This window comes from Grammomys surdaster, unplaced genomic scaffold (genome assembly GCF_004785775.1).
Source record: "Grammomys surdaster isolate TR1022 unplaced genomic scaffold, NIH_TR_1.0 149, whole genome shotgun sequence".
Classification (NCBI taxonomy): Eukaryota; Metazoa; Chordata; class Mammalia; order Rodentia; family Muridae; genus Grammomys; species Grammomys surdaster.
Genome location: NW_021604607.1, coordinates 3,529,080 through 3,546,866, shown reverse-complemented (window position 1 = coordinate 3,546,866; position 17,787 = coordinate 3,529,080). Strand labels below are relative to the sequence as shown.

Here is a 17,787-nt window from a genome sequence, read left to right as displayed (position 1 = left end):
TGGTATATATTATTAAATGGCTAAAATTCTTTTTAATATTTGAAAAATTGTAAATGCATGTTTCTGCTCCATGTAAAATTTTTTCAAATGCATTGTCTTTAAGTTTGGCCAAAATCTGCTCCCATTCTGTTTTGGGCTTCATTGCACAATCCCAAAGCCTAGTTTTCTTCAAACTTTAAAGTTAGCAAAAAGTCTGGTTTCAAACTGGAGACTTAGTGATTCTACACAATATATTCAAACTGACACATGATCATGATTTTCTGAAACAATTGCCTTTGTGGTGCTATATTGCTTATTTGATACTCATCATTTTGATAAGCACCTTAGAAATGTTTAGTGTGATAATCTTTGAAGGTTGAAAATATTTGAAAAATTGGAAGCCAAACTTGCACTTCTGGCCCATGAGTAATTTCTAATGGTCATGGATGTAACTTCTTTTATTTTGTAGTGGATATAGGAATTACTTAATGAGGTGTTTTTGCTTTTTTGTTTGTTGTTTGTTTTTTGATGGTATTTTAAATAGTTTTTGTTTTTCCATACTAGTGATATAACTACGGAAGGTTCTTCTTGCTTACAGGAAGTCATGAAGCCACTAGATCAATGGATTGTGGGTCAGTTTGTGTCAGTGATTGTGGGTCAGTTTGTGTCAGTGTGTGTGTGTGTGAGAGAGAGAGAGAGAGAGAGAGAGAGAGAGAGAGAGAGGAGGGGGGCGGGACCAGGGCAGGGATAGATACAAAGACAGAGACAGAGTCAGAGTTAGCACAGGTCCTTGTAAAATTACAGGTTAATGCTAACTTTCTTTCTTTATGGTTGGTTCTCCACCCTTGTTTTTTGAGACCAAGTATCTCACTACTCTTTGAACTCAGCAGCTGGGTAGACCCACTCGTTCTTAGTGACCAACATGGAAATATCCAAGCCCAGGTGTTTGCAGTAATAAGCATTTACTGCAGTGCCCAGGTATTCTGTGAATGCTGGAGACCCACGCTCAGGTCCCTCAAGCATTTCACTTAGTAAACTATCTCCCCTACCTCCGAAATGGATTTTAATATATCGGTGGTCTGTGCTTTGCTTGTTTTCATTTTCTTTCTGTTTGTGCTCTATGTTGGTCTCTTCTCCCTCCCTGTTCCTCCTTCCTTCCTCCAGCTTACTCCTTCCTTTCTATGCCTCTACTGTGCCTTTCTCCTGCTCCCCTTCTTGTTTTTGTACAAGAGTAAAAGTCACTGGAGCTAACTCAATTACTTTAGTAGGCTTCACTTTCAACTCCTTTTGGCTTATTACACAAAGTGATTTATCTAAGGTGCCTAAACAACAAAATTAAACAAGACATTAATGTGGATGAAATGTCAAGGGTGTAAGTTCAGTCTTTTTACAGCACAACACTCAAATCCTGGAGACAAAGGAAATCTAGAGCCCAGTGCTTATCCTCACTTTCAACTTGGCAGAGATAAGCAAGATTTTGAGCAGCATTGTTATTGGAAAATGTACTTTGATGGATGTCTGGGGTGGATAATAAGATCTTTATATTATCATTTTATTACCAGAATGAAAAGATCAACTGGATATTAGTTTTCGCCAATTTTTCTATGTAGATAAAAATGAAAAGCAATAAAAGAATGTAAAATGTCAACCTGAGGCACTTAAGCCATTTTAGATTGCAGTGATCAAGCTGTCGCTTGGAGAGCAACTTAAAAAGCAAGGAGCACATTCTGTAGTCTAGCATGGATGAGAAGCAGCAAATAGGCATCTCCAAGCTGCATGGTCCCTGCAGAGCAGAAAACTTTACATGAAGGTTTCTGCTCTTTGTCCCAGTACTGGAGATGGTTTTATAGAGTTTATCTGTAATTGTCACTGAATGACTGGTGCTGCCTAACACCTAGGTAGATGATGGTGATGAGAGAGCAGATGAAAAGAAAATGCAGAATATTTGTTATTGTTGTTGTAGGTATGTACAACAGAAAGAAAGATAAGAAAAAAGTTTGTTAAATTATTTTTGATTGAACTTTAACAGTAATTGATTATAAAACACAGAGTAAAAATTAGGTTTCTAGCTGAAAACAATCAGCTACGATATACAGTCTAGACAACTCTCAAACCTTGAATGAAAGCTGAAGGAAGCCCATTTGAATTATTTACACATTTAAATTTAAGAATATAGGCTTTTCTGAGTATTTACATGACTGCATAGTAGATAGGGCTGTCAGTAGGTGAGGGATTGAACACTTTGGTCTAATGTGACAACCAATCTCATTATTTAGATGCTAGAAAGTTATGGTGCTCCAACATGCTTGAAAAGACTTTTGGGCAGTAAGAACCTTTCTTAAACCAGGTGAAGGTATAGTTGCTGATTAGTGCTGAATGCGTTCAAATTTTTTTTCACTACTGAGCACTGTCTTTGTCACCACTTTGTCTAGGTTGAGATTGCCAGAAAAATCTGAAAAGTTTCTGAAGAATCAATTCTGATTTTGATATTTTTTTTCTATAAGATGGGAGTTTTCTTTTTTTATAACCAAGTGTCACCAAATAACTGCATTGTCCTGGCAGGATATTTTTGTTCATTGAGAGAACTGATCTTTGAACATTTGCATACATTTATTTAGGTGTCTCATTGAGATATATGGTTAGAGTTTCTTTAGCTTTAAAGGAATTGTACTACTTTTCCTTGTTTCTACAGTGAGAATAGTTGCTCTCCTTATATGTATACTTATAATAATTCAGTATTATAAGCAGCTAATTTCTATAAGATGAAAAAACAAACAAAAAACCCCAAAATACCAAAAAACAAACAAAAACATAGTGTTTGAAAACTTGTATTTAAAACAGCATCTAATAGACAGTAATACATAAAAGTGATCCAAAAATGTCCATCTAATTACTTCTTTAAAAACTAGCATTGCCAGTTTTAGGCACATAAATTAATGACTTGTGCCTTAGTAGTTATTCAGCTAACAATATGAAAATAAACATTATGATCATAAAGTTCAATGAAGATAAAATAAAAAATAAGCTATATTTGGTCAGTCTTAACAGTGAGGTTTATTACTAGGACAATAAAATTTGATACATTATGAATTAATTTCATCATTATAGGCAGCTTTTGGGGGCGTGGGGGGGATAGAATGGGGTTTAGCCACTTAAAGATTTTTCGAGTTCTGTTGCATTAACTGTGAGGGATTGCTACCTCCCTTTTAAATGTTTTGTGATAATGATGATTAAGCTCTCTGCCCTTTTTGTCATCCTGGTATCTTGGTTACTTCTCATTTTTGGTGATGTTTTCTGTTTCTCTTCAGCTTCAGCTTTTCTGTGTCCTTTGTGGCTTGTGGTGCCCTTTCCCTTGTCAATGTTTCCACTCATGATTCGTTCTCTGCTTACTGTTTTTAGTTTTCACATTGTCAGTCTTACTCTGTTTACTATGTGTGCTGTAAGTCTAAACTCTCCTAGAAGAATTGTGTGTGCTCTGTACTTCTTAGTTGGACAGAGCTTCCCACTAAAGCCTCGTGAGCTTACGAGTGGTTAGCACTGGGGACTGCCAACTCTTGAGCTAATCTGTGCAGCATGATACACTTCCTTCAAAGCAGACACTGGGACTGCTGGTCTTCCACAACAGTTAATGCTGTGAGATGTAGAGCTAAAATGTTTTCATTGTGGCCATTAAATGGCTCAGAAGATGGTAATCTCTTCACTAATCACTGTCATGTAAATCAAGTGGAAAATGTCATTTAAATAGAGTAAGGGGAGGTACCAGAATTGACCAATATTTTTAAACTCCTTATCAAAGAAAACAAAGAGTAAGATGGCTATGTAATATATTGGGGATATAATGTTCAAAAATAATAAATGTTAAAATACTCAAATTGTTATAATTTTATTTATTTTGTTAATGATTTTAATGTAACTTTACATCACTACTAATTTTGACTTAAATAATCTTTGATTTAAATACAGACTTGCAACACTTGCTGCATACATAGAACTAGTGAAACCAATGGAATGCCAAACTCTATAGAATATATATATATATATATATATATATATATATATATATATATATATGTGATTTAGAAATGTTCAACATAACCAGGTCTAGGTCTGTTTGCACATACTTACAATATTCTATTTTTCAGAAGTAGAAATAAGAGGACTAGGAATTCAAAGTTGTTCTTATGTACATAGCAAGTTTAAGGTCTATCTGGTTTATGAGACTTGTGAAAAAATATAGAAAAGTAGGAAGGGAAAGAAGGAAGGGAAAGAAAGAAAGAAACCGTGAAGGTAAGAGGGGGAGCTATGCATGATAATACAAGAATTATAAATATGCTTTAAATTTACATGAGAAAGGTATAAGGAGCTAGTGAAATTTGTACATGAATAATGAGATGCACAACTAGAGTCAGGAAATTTCCAATACAAATACTCATTCATTGGTCAAAAAATGTGAAGAATTCTGAATTATTTTATATATAAATATCCAGAAGTTGGGAAATATATAACCATATAAAAAGGGATAATTTATTTACGTACAAATAAAACAACACCAAACCCAACTTACACTTGCAAGTAACAACCTTCTACTCTATATTTCATGATTTATAAAAGTTCTTTTTAAATGAAAGGGATTTATTTAATTATTGAAACATTTCTAGAATATAGGTTTATTCACCTCATAGATAGTGTAGATATAGGGAGACAAAATAGCTAGACCATGACAATGAATACAATAATGTAAAATTATAGAACAAATTAATAACCATAAATTTGAATCCTGAATATAAATCCAGAGGTGATGAATTTTGATATATTTAAGTAGATCCTATATATATAAACCCAACTATTTTATTTCTAAAAATTTTATCTACTAAATCAGCTCAGAAATTCTATATTACAAAGAGTACTTTGACAGTTCTTAAAACTGTATAATCTATTAAGTAAAATTATTTCAGCCAATAGGTGTAAGAAATAGTACTCGACTGAGGGTATAGGCTAGCTGGTCGTAGAAGATGTCCCTCATAGTAGATCTTTGTGTTCTTTTTTAGTAATGGAGAGAGGGAGTGAGAGAATTACAGGCAGGCAGGCAGATGGACAGACACAGAAAAACAGAAACACACAGAGATAGAGATACAGAGATGGAGAGAAGGCAGGAAGGAAAATAAAAGAAGAGAAAGAAAGAAGGAGGAAAGGAGGGAGGGAAGGAGGGAGGGAAGGAGGGAGGGAGGGAGGGAGGGAGGAAGAGAGAGAGGTTATTTCTTTAAATTGCTAGAAATGTGTCTTTCTGTTGGTGAGGTACTAGTGACTTTAATTTCTTACTTTTTTTTATCATGTTCACTTTCTAATTTCATGTAATGATTTTTTTCTTTACCTTTTAATCTGAACACAATAAAAATTAAAGGTATATGTCCGGTTAAAATATAATTAAAACCAACCTCAATACTCTTTAGCATGATTTCAGATACATACATAATATATTCACATACATTTAAAATTTATTGACATATTAAAGTTATCTTTTATTTTAGTCTTTAAAATAACCAGAATAAGTACCTTGTTTTTTTAAAAAAAAACATTTTATTTTTAATTATGTGTATCTGTGTGTCTGTGTGTAGATATGTGGGCATATGAGTGCAGGTGCCCAAACACTCCAGAAGCAGGTGTCAGATGCTCAGAAGTTGAAGTAACAGGCAATTTTGAGCTGTATGATATAGTTACTGGGAACTGACAGGTCCGCTGTAAGAGCAGTACATACTCTTAACTGCTGAGTCATGTCTGTAGTCAAGCAATGTCTTTTAAGAATTCATTTGGTTCCTAACCAGAAATAATTGGAGGCTTTGTGGAACAGAAAATATTCAAAAGTAGTATATAATTTCAGACTTTGTAGAAAAATTTAATAACATATTAACTGCTATCACAACTCATATTTTGCATAATACATGCTTTGAGTGTGATAGCATGTACATAATACATTTTTATGCAGATAGACCATGATACACAGATTGTTTAAGTTTAGCAATATATTGTAAACACTTGTAGTTAAGTGACTTACAATATCTTGAAGACACATTTGTTATTTCTCTCATGGCAAAATGATTTAAAGACATTCAGGAACACTAAGCCAGAGACATACAAGGAGGACACACGAAACCAGATTCTACCACAGTGGATCAGTACCATCAGTTTTCTCAAATGATTTTATGAATATGATTTTAAGGAAAACACCAAACTAGTAAATCCACAGATGAGATGCTTCTAGATGTTTCTAGATAGTGTACATTGTCACTGACTATGGCTTTCTGGGGAGAAACATCAGCCAGGAACCCGTGCTGGCAGTCAACCTTAGAAGCATTCCTACAGAATTCCCCCCCCCCCCATCAACCCACACTGCATTGGTTGGCTCATCTCTCTGCAGGATCCCTTCCTGATAGTAAGGTAGACTCTTCACAAGCAGAAGATTCTGATCTAAAGACAACTTTAGCTAAAGAAGCAGTTCCAATATTTTTCCAAAACAAATTTCTAAATGGTATAACAGCACTAACTAAAGTTAGGGGCTAAAACTTAGATAATAATTTAAGTTCATCATAATTAAACATATTATTACTCTTTTTATTGTGTATTGAAATCCAAGTAAAGAAAGATTTCACAGTATTTTGTTTTCTCTCTCTCTCTCTCTCTCTCTCTCTCTCTCTCTCTCATTCTTGAGTAATGAGTATCTGTGGTATCAAGAGAAGCTTTTCCATCTCTTTTAAACCCAGGCAGTCTTGGAAGACTAGAACAAAAAGAATAGTCTTAAAAGAACTCATTTTTGGTCACCTTCCTAAAAAATAAATGTGCTTTCTCAGCAAATAGTTCAGTGATTGAAGGTTAATATGGAGGCACGGGTTCTAGGTACCATACTCCTCTTCCCCTAAAAAGAAAGTAAAGGATAAAGAAAAACTCAAAGAAAGAAGGGTTTAATTTTGTATTTCCCCTTTTATTTTTGTAAAAAAAAATTGAAGAACATTCTCCAAATATTGAGGATTAGTTAAATATCATAAAATCAGCCATGACATTAATGGCAGTCAACATAAGAATGTGAACTCTGAAGACAGAAAGCAAGCACAAGTCAAACCTCTATTCTAGAATTATACAAAGTAGATGCTGCCCTCTACATTTGTATGAAAAAATAAATTCTATAGCTATTCCAATGGTTTTCTCATGCAACAAAACTCATTCAATCAAATAGTCTTTGCATTGTAATCATAACACTCCCTGTTTATGAAATGTCAGTTTACATGTTAGTATATCTTCATATACTTAGTAGTAACTATAACTTCTTAACTTCTAGAAATTAGGACAGGTTAACTGTCTATAGCTGTTGAATAAGATGCAGCAAAATAAATAAAAATCTAAATCATTATGACCCTTTTTTTAAACAAATGAATGAATGTATTCTAATTTACTTAAAGGCAAGTTAGCTCTTCAGTTTTATATCTGCTGGCTATCCTATTATGTGATAAGCATTTCTTGGAAATGAACTTTTATTTTTTAATCTTAAAATAAAATCACAGTCCAAGTTTTTGGTTTCATTTATAACCTGCTTACTTATTGTGCATATTTCGATGTTTCTAAGTTGAGCTAGAATAGATTTGAGGAGAGCTATTTTTGAAACATTCTTTGAGCAATATATTTGTTAAACTTGTGAATTTTTTTACTGTGTTGTAAATGTAATTATGTACTTGAAAGGCAGAATGTATTTTTAAACTGTATGCTATTCTCATTGAAAAGTATTTACATGAGAGATATTTATCCTGATCTGTCATAAATAAGTACAATCAATATCAAAATGCAGGAGTTCAAATGTTTTTGTAGATGGTTTAAATTTCATTTATTTATTTTCCCAGATCGACTTGATGACATTTAGCCAGGAATGGAACAGGAGATGAGGAATCTGTTAATAGGGAAATTTATAATAGAATAAAGAAACTGTGGTGAAGAGATGTCCCTTGAGGCATTTTTTCAAATTCCTCAAATGTCAAAACTTCCTGAAAATAAAATATTTGCTTGCTTGCTTCATAATTAAATATGAAGACTTGAGCTCCTGCGGTACCTAAGCCAAGTGAATTCTTTTTATCTAGAACTTACTAACTACTGGTCTCAGGTCCTTTTGCTCTCTTAGGCCATTCATATTAAGTTTATTCTCAAATCAATTGAAAAAAAATGAGTCCAAACAGTTATCAGATTGTCGAAAATACCCAAGATCTCCAGCCCTAGTACTTACCATATTCCATAGTTCTAAACATTAAAGCAAGGGACATAGATAAGATCATATCTTTGTGAGTAGAAGTGTTTAAAACTGATGGAGTTGATTTTCATTTATTATTTGTCTTAAGCTCATCTACAGGGATAAAATTCACACAAAATGTGAAAAAAAATAACCATTTAGCCAGTGGCACACACCTTTAGTTTCAGCACTTGGGAGGCAGAGGCAGAGGTAGGTGGATCTCTGTGAGTTCCAGGAAAACCTAGTTTATAGAGTGAGTTCCAGAACAACCAGAACTAAATAGCGAAACTCTGTCTCAAAAAAACTAAAAAAATAAAAATCATCAAAAATAACCCTTCAACAAATACTTAGCAAGTTGTTATTGTTCAAGTCGCTGAGCAAGAAGATGTAGCATACATTTTCCCAGCTATTAGATATTCTTTGAGCTTTCAAATTCATTCAGAAGATGATAATGACAATATAATATTGTTAATAGTTATTATCATGAGAAACCACCATACAGCAGATATTGCTTTAAGTGATGGGAATGCATTAAGCGCCTTTGTATATGAATGATTTCTCTTATCATATTTTACAGACCAGAATACTAAGGGGAGGGCACTGGGAACATAAGTACTTTGCCCAAGTTCCCACCAGGACAGCTGCTCCAGATCAACATAAATAATATTTTTTTAAAAGGTACAAAACAGAAGCAGAAAGGAAGATTTTGGGTAACAATCTAATCAACACAAAAACATAAACTTAATGTGGCCTGTTTCTCTGGTGGATGTTTATAAAATGCTTTTCCTCAGCTGTTAGTGTTCAGATTTTGAAGAACAGGAATGGAAAGGTTAATATTTGATTTTATGTTATTTACTCAGCATCTTTTTTTGTTCATATTACAAGGAAATTTAATCTTGGGCTTGTGATAAGTTTTGGTAATGACAGTAACAGAATATTCAAGCATTTTTATTTCTTTCTTTCCCTATCTGCTTTTATACCATTTTAATTACATGCAAGTATTAAGGTCAGTTCTAGGTTGAGTAACGTATTTTTTTTTTCGAGACAGGGTTTCTCTGTGTAGCCCTGGCTGTCCTGGAACTCACTCTGTAGACCAGGCTGGCCTCGAACTCTTGAACTCAGAGATTCGTCTGCCTCTGCCTCCCAAGTGCTGGGATTAAAGGTGTGCGCCACCACGGCCTGGCTGAGTAACATCTTTTTAATAGGAAAGGATTTATTATTTTAGTGAGACACTCTGTCACTGCTCTTAGTTCTCAAGGCAAATAGCCCTATACAAATCATTCAGCAGCAGCAGCAGCATCAAGACTATAAACTTGACTGAATTGAAGAGAACTTAAGGAGAAATAGAACAAGAATTGGAGTTACCTGATTCAGTTGGCCATTCAACTTGTGGTTTCTAGGGTGACTGATCTGTCACCAAGTCCAATTTGTTACTGCACTAATCCTCACCAGTAGGACAGACCAAGGGCAGTTCTTCAGTTCCCTCCAGGTTATGCCATTAAATGGAGACAATGTGATGAGAGTGATTTCAACTTGTCCTAGTGTATACATTCCTGAATATACAGCTTATTGAAGTACCCAAGACCCTAAGATGGGAAGACCCCATGTTGAGGCAAGTGAGGGATTGTCCTGTCCCAAGGTTTAGATTGTTCATTTGGAACCCCATGTTTTCAGTTTGTACTAAGCTGGCAAATTATGTAGTCTGTTATGCTCATGGTAATGTAGAAAAGAGTGGAGGCGTATGATTTACATGTCTAATTTCAACTTGCAATTACATTTTCCTGCTGACTCATAGGAGAAGTAAAAACAGTAAAGCCTTACTCTCCTAGCTCAGTACAATTAGATGAAGGCAAAATGGAGCCACTTAAGAAAGAATTTGTGTGCTTTTTATTTATTTATTTTGTTGTGGTTGTTGTTTTGTTTTGGTTTTTTTAGTAGAGGTCTAACTAATATTAGTTTTTTAAAATAATTATTTTCAAACTAGAAACTAATAATGAAGTCAATGGCAGGCTATGGGTGTCATAATAATCACGCAAAAAACCACATCATATCATTTTCCCAATTTCCGATAGGAAGTTCTGTTGCCAAGAACCATGACTCAGTCTTCAGGCTGCAGCCATGTCTGCCTGTTCTCAGGGCTTTTCTCTCTTCCTGTCTTGTCACAGTGACAAGGCTGGCTTCTAGCCTCCCACAGAGTCCTCCTAAGTGACTTGCCAAGTAACTCCCTTGATAACGCCTGAGAAAATTGATATTGATAGAAACCTATTTTAAACTATATATAGATACACACATAGGTACACAAGCATCAAACTTGAACATAAAACCTTCTAAAGTTGAAGAAAAGTAAGGTAACTAATGCATTCTAGATTTTGTTGTTTTAAGTACTTTAGTTGTTTGGTTTGAGTTTGTGATTTTTCTTTTTGTGAAAAGAATGTAAAAACCTGGAGCAATACATTTAAACTAATTAACATACTTAAGGTCACCTTTGAATCAAAGGCAACAGTGACTCTAAACCTTAAATGTATCTGACAATAAAACACTTGACTATTTTTCTATTATAACTTCTTTCTTACTCAATTTAAAAAAATATGGGAAAGATATTTTACCTAGTTATTAGTGTGAACCTACAAGCTAAACAGCACAAACCACAAAGCTAGCAATTTCTTTAAAAAATTTTTTTATTAAAATACAGCGATAGACATTAGCTAGCACATAGTCCATAGACTGCTTTTTAGAATAGCATGATTGAATAATTACAATAATGTCACTATGGCTTGTCAACTGGATATAGTTACTCTGGTCAGCAACAAATATTCCATCCCTAATTTAGAAGGATGCAAGATATTTCAGAAGGACCCCTAGTCAGGAATTTGCAAAAACTGATATCATTGTTAGACAACAAAATACATTTTCTAAATATAAGTGAATAGGAAAATGTGTTATGCAACCCAGAATAAGTAAGAATAATTATACAAGAGAGAGACATAATAGGAACAGTTTTTGAATTCTCATAATTCTGTGATGTCCTGGTGTTAAATATTCTCTCTTTCTCTAGTTCAATTGAAGGGTGTTATAGACAATTTAATGGTTTTAAAGACTATAATAGTCACATATGAATATACAACCAATTTGTGTGTGTAAGGTTATGTTTCAGACTTTATTTCTGAATTATGTTAATATCCACTTTCATATTGATGACAATATTTAGCCCAGATTGCTGTGCTAAAACATAGCCTTCTATTAATAAAATGGAGATTGTAGGTGAATAAGTTCTAGAATACAAATTATGTTGAGTTCTACCTGCTTATCAACTATGCAAATTTTAGCTGATGGATTTGCAGAAAGAGCACCAAAAACGTTGATGCTTACTGAGTAATCTTGTCATACAAACAGATTGAGCATTGAGGTGTCTAGGTAGTGTTACAAAAGAGAAATTGCTGATATTGTTTTTGGGGAGATAGCTCCCTGGATAAGAGCACTGACAGTTCTTCCAAAGGACCCTTGTTCAATTCCCAACACACACACACACACACACACACACACACACACACATGAGAGGTCACTATTGTCTACAACTCCAGATCAAGGGGACTCAACACTCTTACACTGACATACATGCAAACACAACACAAAATGTACATCTTCAAAATACAAGATGGTGTTCATTAGCTGGACACGACTTGAAGTCTGTTTTTGCCACTAAACCATTTAGCTGTTACATCATTAATTTATATTCATAACTTTAAAATAAAATTGAGAGTGATTCACAAAAATAACTTACAAATAAAGTATTGGGGAGAAAGACAAAAACCAAAAAAGTTTTAGCTGTGGCTCCATAGTATGTAGACAATAAAATAAGGCAGTAAGATGCTCATCATATAAGACTGGGAAGGACCTACCAGGTCTTCAACATTTGTACTTTGTAATTAGAGAGTAAAGCAATACATGACCCAGGACTTATAAATATAGAAATACAAATAACAAGTGGTAGAGTTCAGCACTATGTACCTTTTATAGAATAAACAGTGTTCTTCAAAGCAATTGTGAAGATTTAACAACAAATTATTTTTTATAAACCAGGTATAATCTTCAAAGTAAAGGATTATTTGCAACTGACTTCAATAGCCTTTGATGGGGAAGCTGACAGGAAAGAAGTGAGCTCTCTCTTGGAGTAGCTGATAAACACAACTCAGAAGCATTCAGGATTTTGGGATGAACTTAAAGTTTCAGAATAGGAACCAGGCAACTCCTATGTTCTGTATTTTTAAATGTCTCCTTTGCATAAATACATACAAGAAAAAGAATTAGTTTAAAAAACAATGAAAAAAGCTACTGTCACAGTTCAGATGCCTGAGCTTTCCTTGTGAATAAGACAGAGAACAACCACCCAGGTCAGTCTGCAGTACTGTGCCTTCTCCGAGCCAATTCTCTGAACAGGGGAGAGAGTAACTCCTCTCCACCATAACTGGAAAAAAAAGTCCCACAAACATCTCTGTGATTTCACCACATGAATCCTTTTCTGTGATTTAATGTACTCAATAACCTATGCAAACCTCTGTGGTATGGAATGTAGTACTTTTTGGTCCTGGATGAACATTTATTGATTATTTTTGCTGAAATTTCATGAGACCATTGGATTGATTATAATGTCCCCTTTACAGTTATCATTTGACTATTAAAAATAATAATCACAAATCATCACTTGTCTAAATTGTTCTGGGTTCATTAGAATTCAATAATTTTAGCAAACAAACAAACATACAAACAAAAAACCCACTCCTCTGTGAAATTTTCTCTAGCCTCCTTCCTTCCACTCAGGCTAAAATTAATATATTGAGTTAATAACAGTTAATAACAGCCTCTCACACAGTAGAGAATGTCATTATGATGCTATGGCTTTCACATAGCTTCCAGGAAGGGAAGTATCACAGAGCTCTTTCCAAGAAAGAATGTTTAAATAGAGCCCCACGGGAGTTTCCTTATAAGCTTTTATCAAACATGGACAATAGAAACAGGGAAGAAAGTTCAAGGTAAGAAAGTCAGTGCATAGCAGACTGGAGACAAAAATCTAGTTTTCTGCCCCTAGTACCCTGTCAAAATATGAATTATAATACATCATCTACTTTCTTCTGAGAGTAAAGATTTTACAAACCTACGGTCACACTGATTTGACAGTGAAAATTGAAACTCTCATTTTCCCTGTCACTTTGTTTCCCTCTGTCTCTCTGTCTTTCTCTTTGTCTTTCCCCCTTCTTCCTTCCCTCCCTCTTTCCTCCTCCTCCTCCTCCTCCTCCTCCTCCTCCTCCTCCTCCTCCTCCTCCTTCTCCTCCTCCTTCTCCTCCTCCCTTCCCCCTCCTCTCTCACACACATACACACAAACACATACACACCCTTCATACCTTCATTTGTCTCTCTTACCTCAAGGTTAACTTTAAGCTTCCTAATGGTAAGTCTTTGAGACATCTAGAATTCAAAGCTGGCTATTTTATGCAACATGTATGACAAATTGAATTGTTCCATAGCTTAGATTAGATTCTGGTCAAAGAAACCAACATTAATTGGATTAATTAATTAAAAGGAACCAAGTACACATTTTTTTTTTTTGGTTAGTTTTCATGTTTGAAGTAGCACAGATAGCAACTGATGACAAAACTATAGTAACATGTGATAGTCTTGATAAGATCTCTTTATAAATCACTAGCCCAGAAGTGTGGCTAGTGGGCTAGAACCTAGGAGCACTAGGTTCTTCAGTTAAATGGCTGTGACCATGGGGATGACATTTGGTTCCTTTGATTATCAATCTCTATCTGTAGATAGTTCTATGAGCTTCTACTCCCCTTGCTCATAATTCTGTTTCTAAAACTTTTTGAAATAACTGGAAATAAGGCTAAATTTTGATACAATCTTGCAAATTTTTTGATGAAGATAGTGGATTTTATTTACTCCTCCCAGAATGTTCAGGCAACATTTTCTGTAGAAAAGATGTTTTAATAAAGATGGAAGATCTACAGTCAATCTTAATACTATTCTCTATTGCCTTTGAAATTTAGAATTCATGTCTTTCTACTAGACATTCCTTATAATTTGTTTTAAAAATGACATCTCTGGCTTAAATACTAGGTCACAATAAAAACAAATGACAAAATTGCATATACATCTATTCTCTACACAAAAGAAATAATATGCTGTACTTTCTTAAAAGATTGTGCCTAGCCCACTCAAGTTATTGGAACAAAACATTATAGTAAGGGTAACTTTTCCTCATTTTTTTGGAAGTTCTAGAGAGTTCTGGTCTCTGGTCAAGGCCTCTTCCTGGCTTGCACAAGGCTTGCTGGCCTTCTCCCAGTGTCCTTACGTCTCCAGTGCCCAAACAAGCTCTCGTTGTCTTCCTCTTGTGCATGGAAACACATTCTACCTTGGGATTCCTTACCTTTCTCAGAATGTCCAGACAGCATTTTCTGTAGAAAAGATCATTTTTAAAAATATTAAAAAATAAAGATGGGAGATCTCAAAATCTATGACTTCTTCTAAACCTAATTACTTCTCAGATACCTCACATTTTTAATATACCATCATATTGGAGGTTTGAAACTCAACATAAGAGCTTGGAGTTCATAAATATTTGGCCCCCAACCCATATTATTCCTAAAAGACTTAATTGAGGCATGTTTGGTTATCCTCAAAGGACAAAATAGATTTTACTGGAATCCAGGTGATTAACAGCTTGAGTGGCCATAATATTACCATTAAAAGTTTGCCAAGACATGAACAGCTTGCCATTCATAATATCACCTTATTAAACACCTTTAACAATTTCATGCATTTTTAAATTTTCAAGAATTATGAGGATCTAAATGAATGGGAGAGATCGCTAGGGAGTCCTTGCTTTATGGATGGGGATTTAGAAGACTTTAAGTTAAGTTTTAGAAAATTAATGATTGTAGGAGAGATTTGGCCTTCCTTGATGGACCCCATACATTTTGTCATCTGTAGCATCAATTTTAGCTTCCCTATGTGGTCAATGTGCTGTTTATAGATTCTCATTCACTTTGGCCTACACACAGGATGCAGAGTTTGTCCTAATAGTGTGCTTATTCTGTAGAAGCTCACTGTCCTCACAAGGAAAATCTAATCCCCACATTCTTCATTTAGAAAAAGGGTGGAGGGACTAGAAGTCAATTTACTAGCAGAAGGTCTCATTGCTATGCCAACAAGCTCCATAATGCAAGTGGTTTGATTCCTGTTTGGAGTAAACAGAGCACTTAGCTCAACCACTTTTTAAGCCATTGCGACCTTGGAACTAGTGGTTTTGCCTCTGTATGAATTTAATTCCACATCTACAAGTTTATAAAAATGTAGAGATGAAGTAAAGCATGTGGTACACAGCATGAACTCACTGGTCTCATCTTTGTAGAAGCAAATCAAGGGCTGACAAACACAATTCTTGACTCAGCACAGTGCACTTCTCATTACCTTTCATGTTAAGTGAGCACCCTCCCTGGGAAATGAGACTATCAAGTGCATTTTTAAGAGCTGTGTCTTCTAAAATCAATCTGCTCACATTTTTAATAATGCAAGAAAGAAGTTTGAAGTTGGCCCACAGAGATTTCTGTGAACCAAAGGTTTATTTTTAATTGGATTTTCTGTCTGTTGTTATGGAAATGGTGGTTTCATAGATTAAGCTTTATGATTTTCTGCAAGATCAAGCCCAGAGTGGGGGAGGAGGATGAGCTTATTCTTACACTTCTTTCTCTTGATAAAACACAGTTAAAATTAAAAGAACAGGAGGAGAGCCACTTCAGAAGCATATGTTTCTAAGAAAAAAAAATCCCCCCATCTAAAAATAGCTTTAAAATGACATATTCTCTTCTCAAAGATCAAAACTAAGCATGAGCCAGGTTGCCAGTAGGACACAAAGCTGCTGTGACATTATTAAACATCCTTTTCCTCACTGTTGAAACTCTAAAGAACACCTTTGATCCTGGGATTTACTTCCAACATTTGGTCTCCCTGCATTCTTGCAGATGCTGAACTCCCAGGCTTCCTCTAGTTGTTCAGTGATCAATTCCTGATAACTTTCCCTTACGTAATAGTTTTTACTCATGTACCAGAAAAACAAAGAGATGGTTTCTAAATCTTAATAATGACTAACACTGGGTAAAGAATTGAGGCAATTCCCTTGAAAAATTGTATTTTTGTTTTCTCTTAATCTCCAAAGGCATAGTAACCAAGGAAGACAAGACTTACCTGGATAGGCAGTACCACCATAAAGAGGAAATTGGGGCTACATGACTAGTCTATGGTTGTCATAGCTAGCAATGACCTCGTGTAAGTGGCCTACTGAGAATTTCTCTTCTTGGTTCCCTGACAGTCTCTTTCTCTCCTTTCTTTCCCTCTTTGCACATATTTTCACACTCTGATTTTTTTCTCCTACGATCCCCGATATTAACTAGTTTGACTTTAGGATTTAGTGAATGAAACTGTGGAAGACATTTTTGGCCCTCTACCAAGTCAGGAAAGCAACTAGCCTCAGGCTCTTCACTGTATTAATGCAAGTTATAATGCTTTAAATGCTTTAAAAAGGGAAAAATCTATCAAGCAAAATAATGCATGTTTAACATCATATTCTTCTATGAACCATCACACTGAATACTTTTATTTAAACTATCATATGTAGTACTTTTATTAAAATTACAATTATGTCAACATTTTTCTTGTTTTTAAGTTAAACATCGATATAGTCCCACTTGCTTGCCTTAGTAATTTTCATTAAATATGTTCCATTTAAATTCTGTGCACACATCCTTTGGAAGTTCTTTTATTAATTGGCTATACTCTGCCTCCTTTTGCTTGCCCTTTATTGTTTATCTCTGTTAGTTAGCATCAACTCCACCCAAACCTCTGGCTTTTAACTGTCTGTATGTTCTCTATTTTGGTCTACTTTTTCCAAGCCACTATTATTCTGATATATTCAGAAATATCCCCACCATACATATAGATTTTCAACTTACCATCTAGTTATTGAGAGGTTTCTTTAGACTTGGATTTTAGACAGACATGCTCATATATTTCAGAGGCTGACAAACCCAGGAACTTCTTGAATCTTGGAGATATACAATTGAAGATCTGAAGAGCAACCATTATACAGACAACACCAAGAAGTTCTTACTAGGGTGCTATTGCTTCTTTACCCAATCATCTAAAAATGTGTGTTACTGGCAAGCAGAAGCTAATCCCTACACTATTAAGAAAAGTATCACTTCAAATATCAGAGAATTCTTTTAAAAGTTTTACATGCAAACTTGGGAAGGTTTCCAATGCTATATTGATTGTGCCTATTTATGACAGCAGGTTAATTCTCTTGTCTTAAATCAATGCAAAAGGCTAAAAATTCTAGAATTGTCACACCTGAGTGTTTGTTAACTTGTCATTTTCCTTGCTTGCTATGTCTCTATTGGGCTTGAAACTGGCCCAGCTTCTCTTCTCTCTTCTTCGCTTCTCTTCTCTTCTCTTCTCTTCTCTTCTCTTCTCTTCTCTTCTCT

The 17,787-nt window shown here is 34.8% G+C and overlaps 1 protein-coding gene across 9 annotated transcripts in view; it reads left to right on the top strand.

Moving 5' to 3' along the window:
* Positions 1-17,787, top strand: part of Nrxn1 (neurexin 1) — a 1,062,527-nt gene that overhangs the window by 474,434 nt on the left and 570,306 nt on the right. The window lies entirely within an intron of this gene.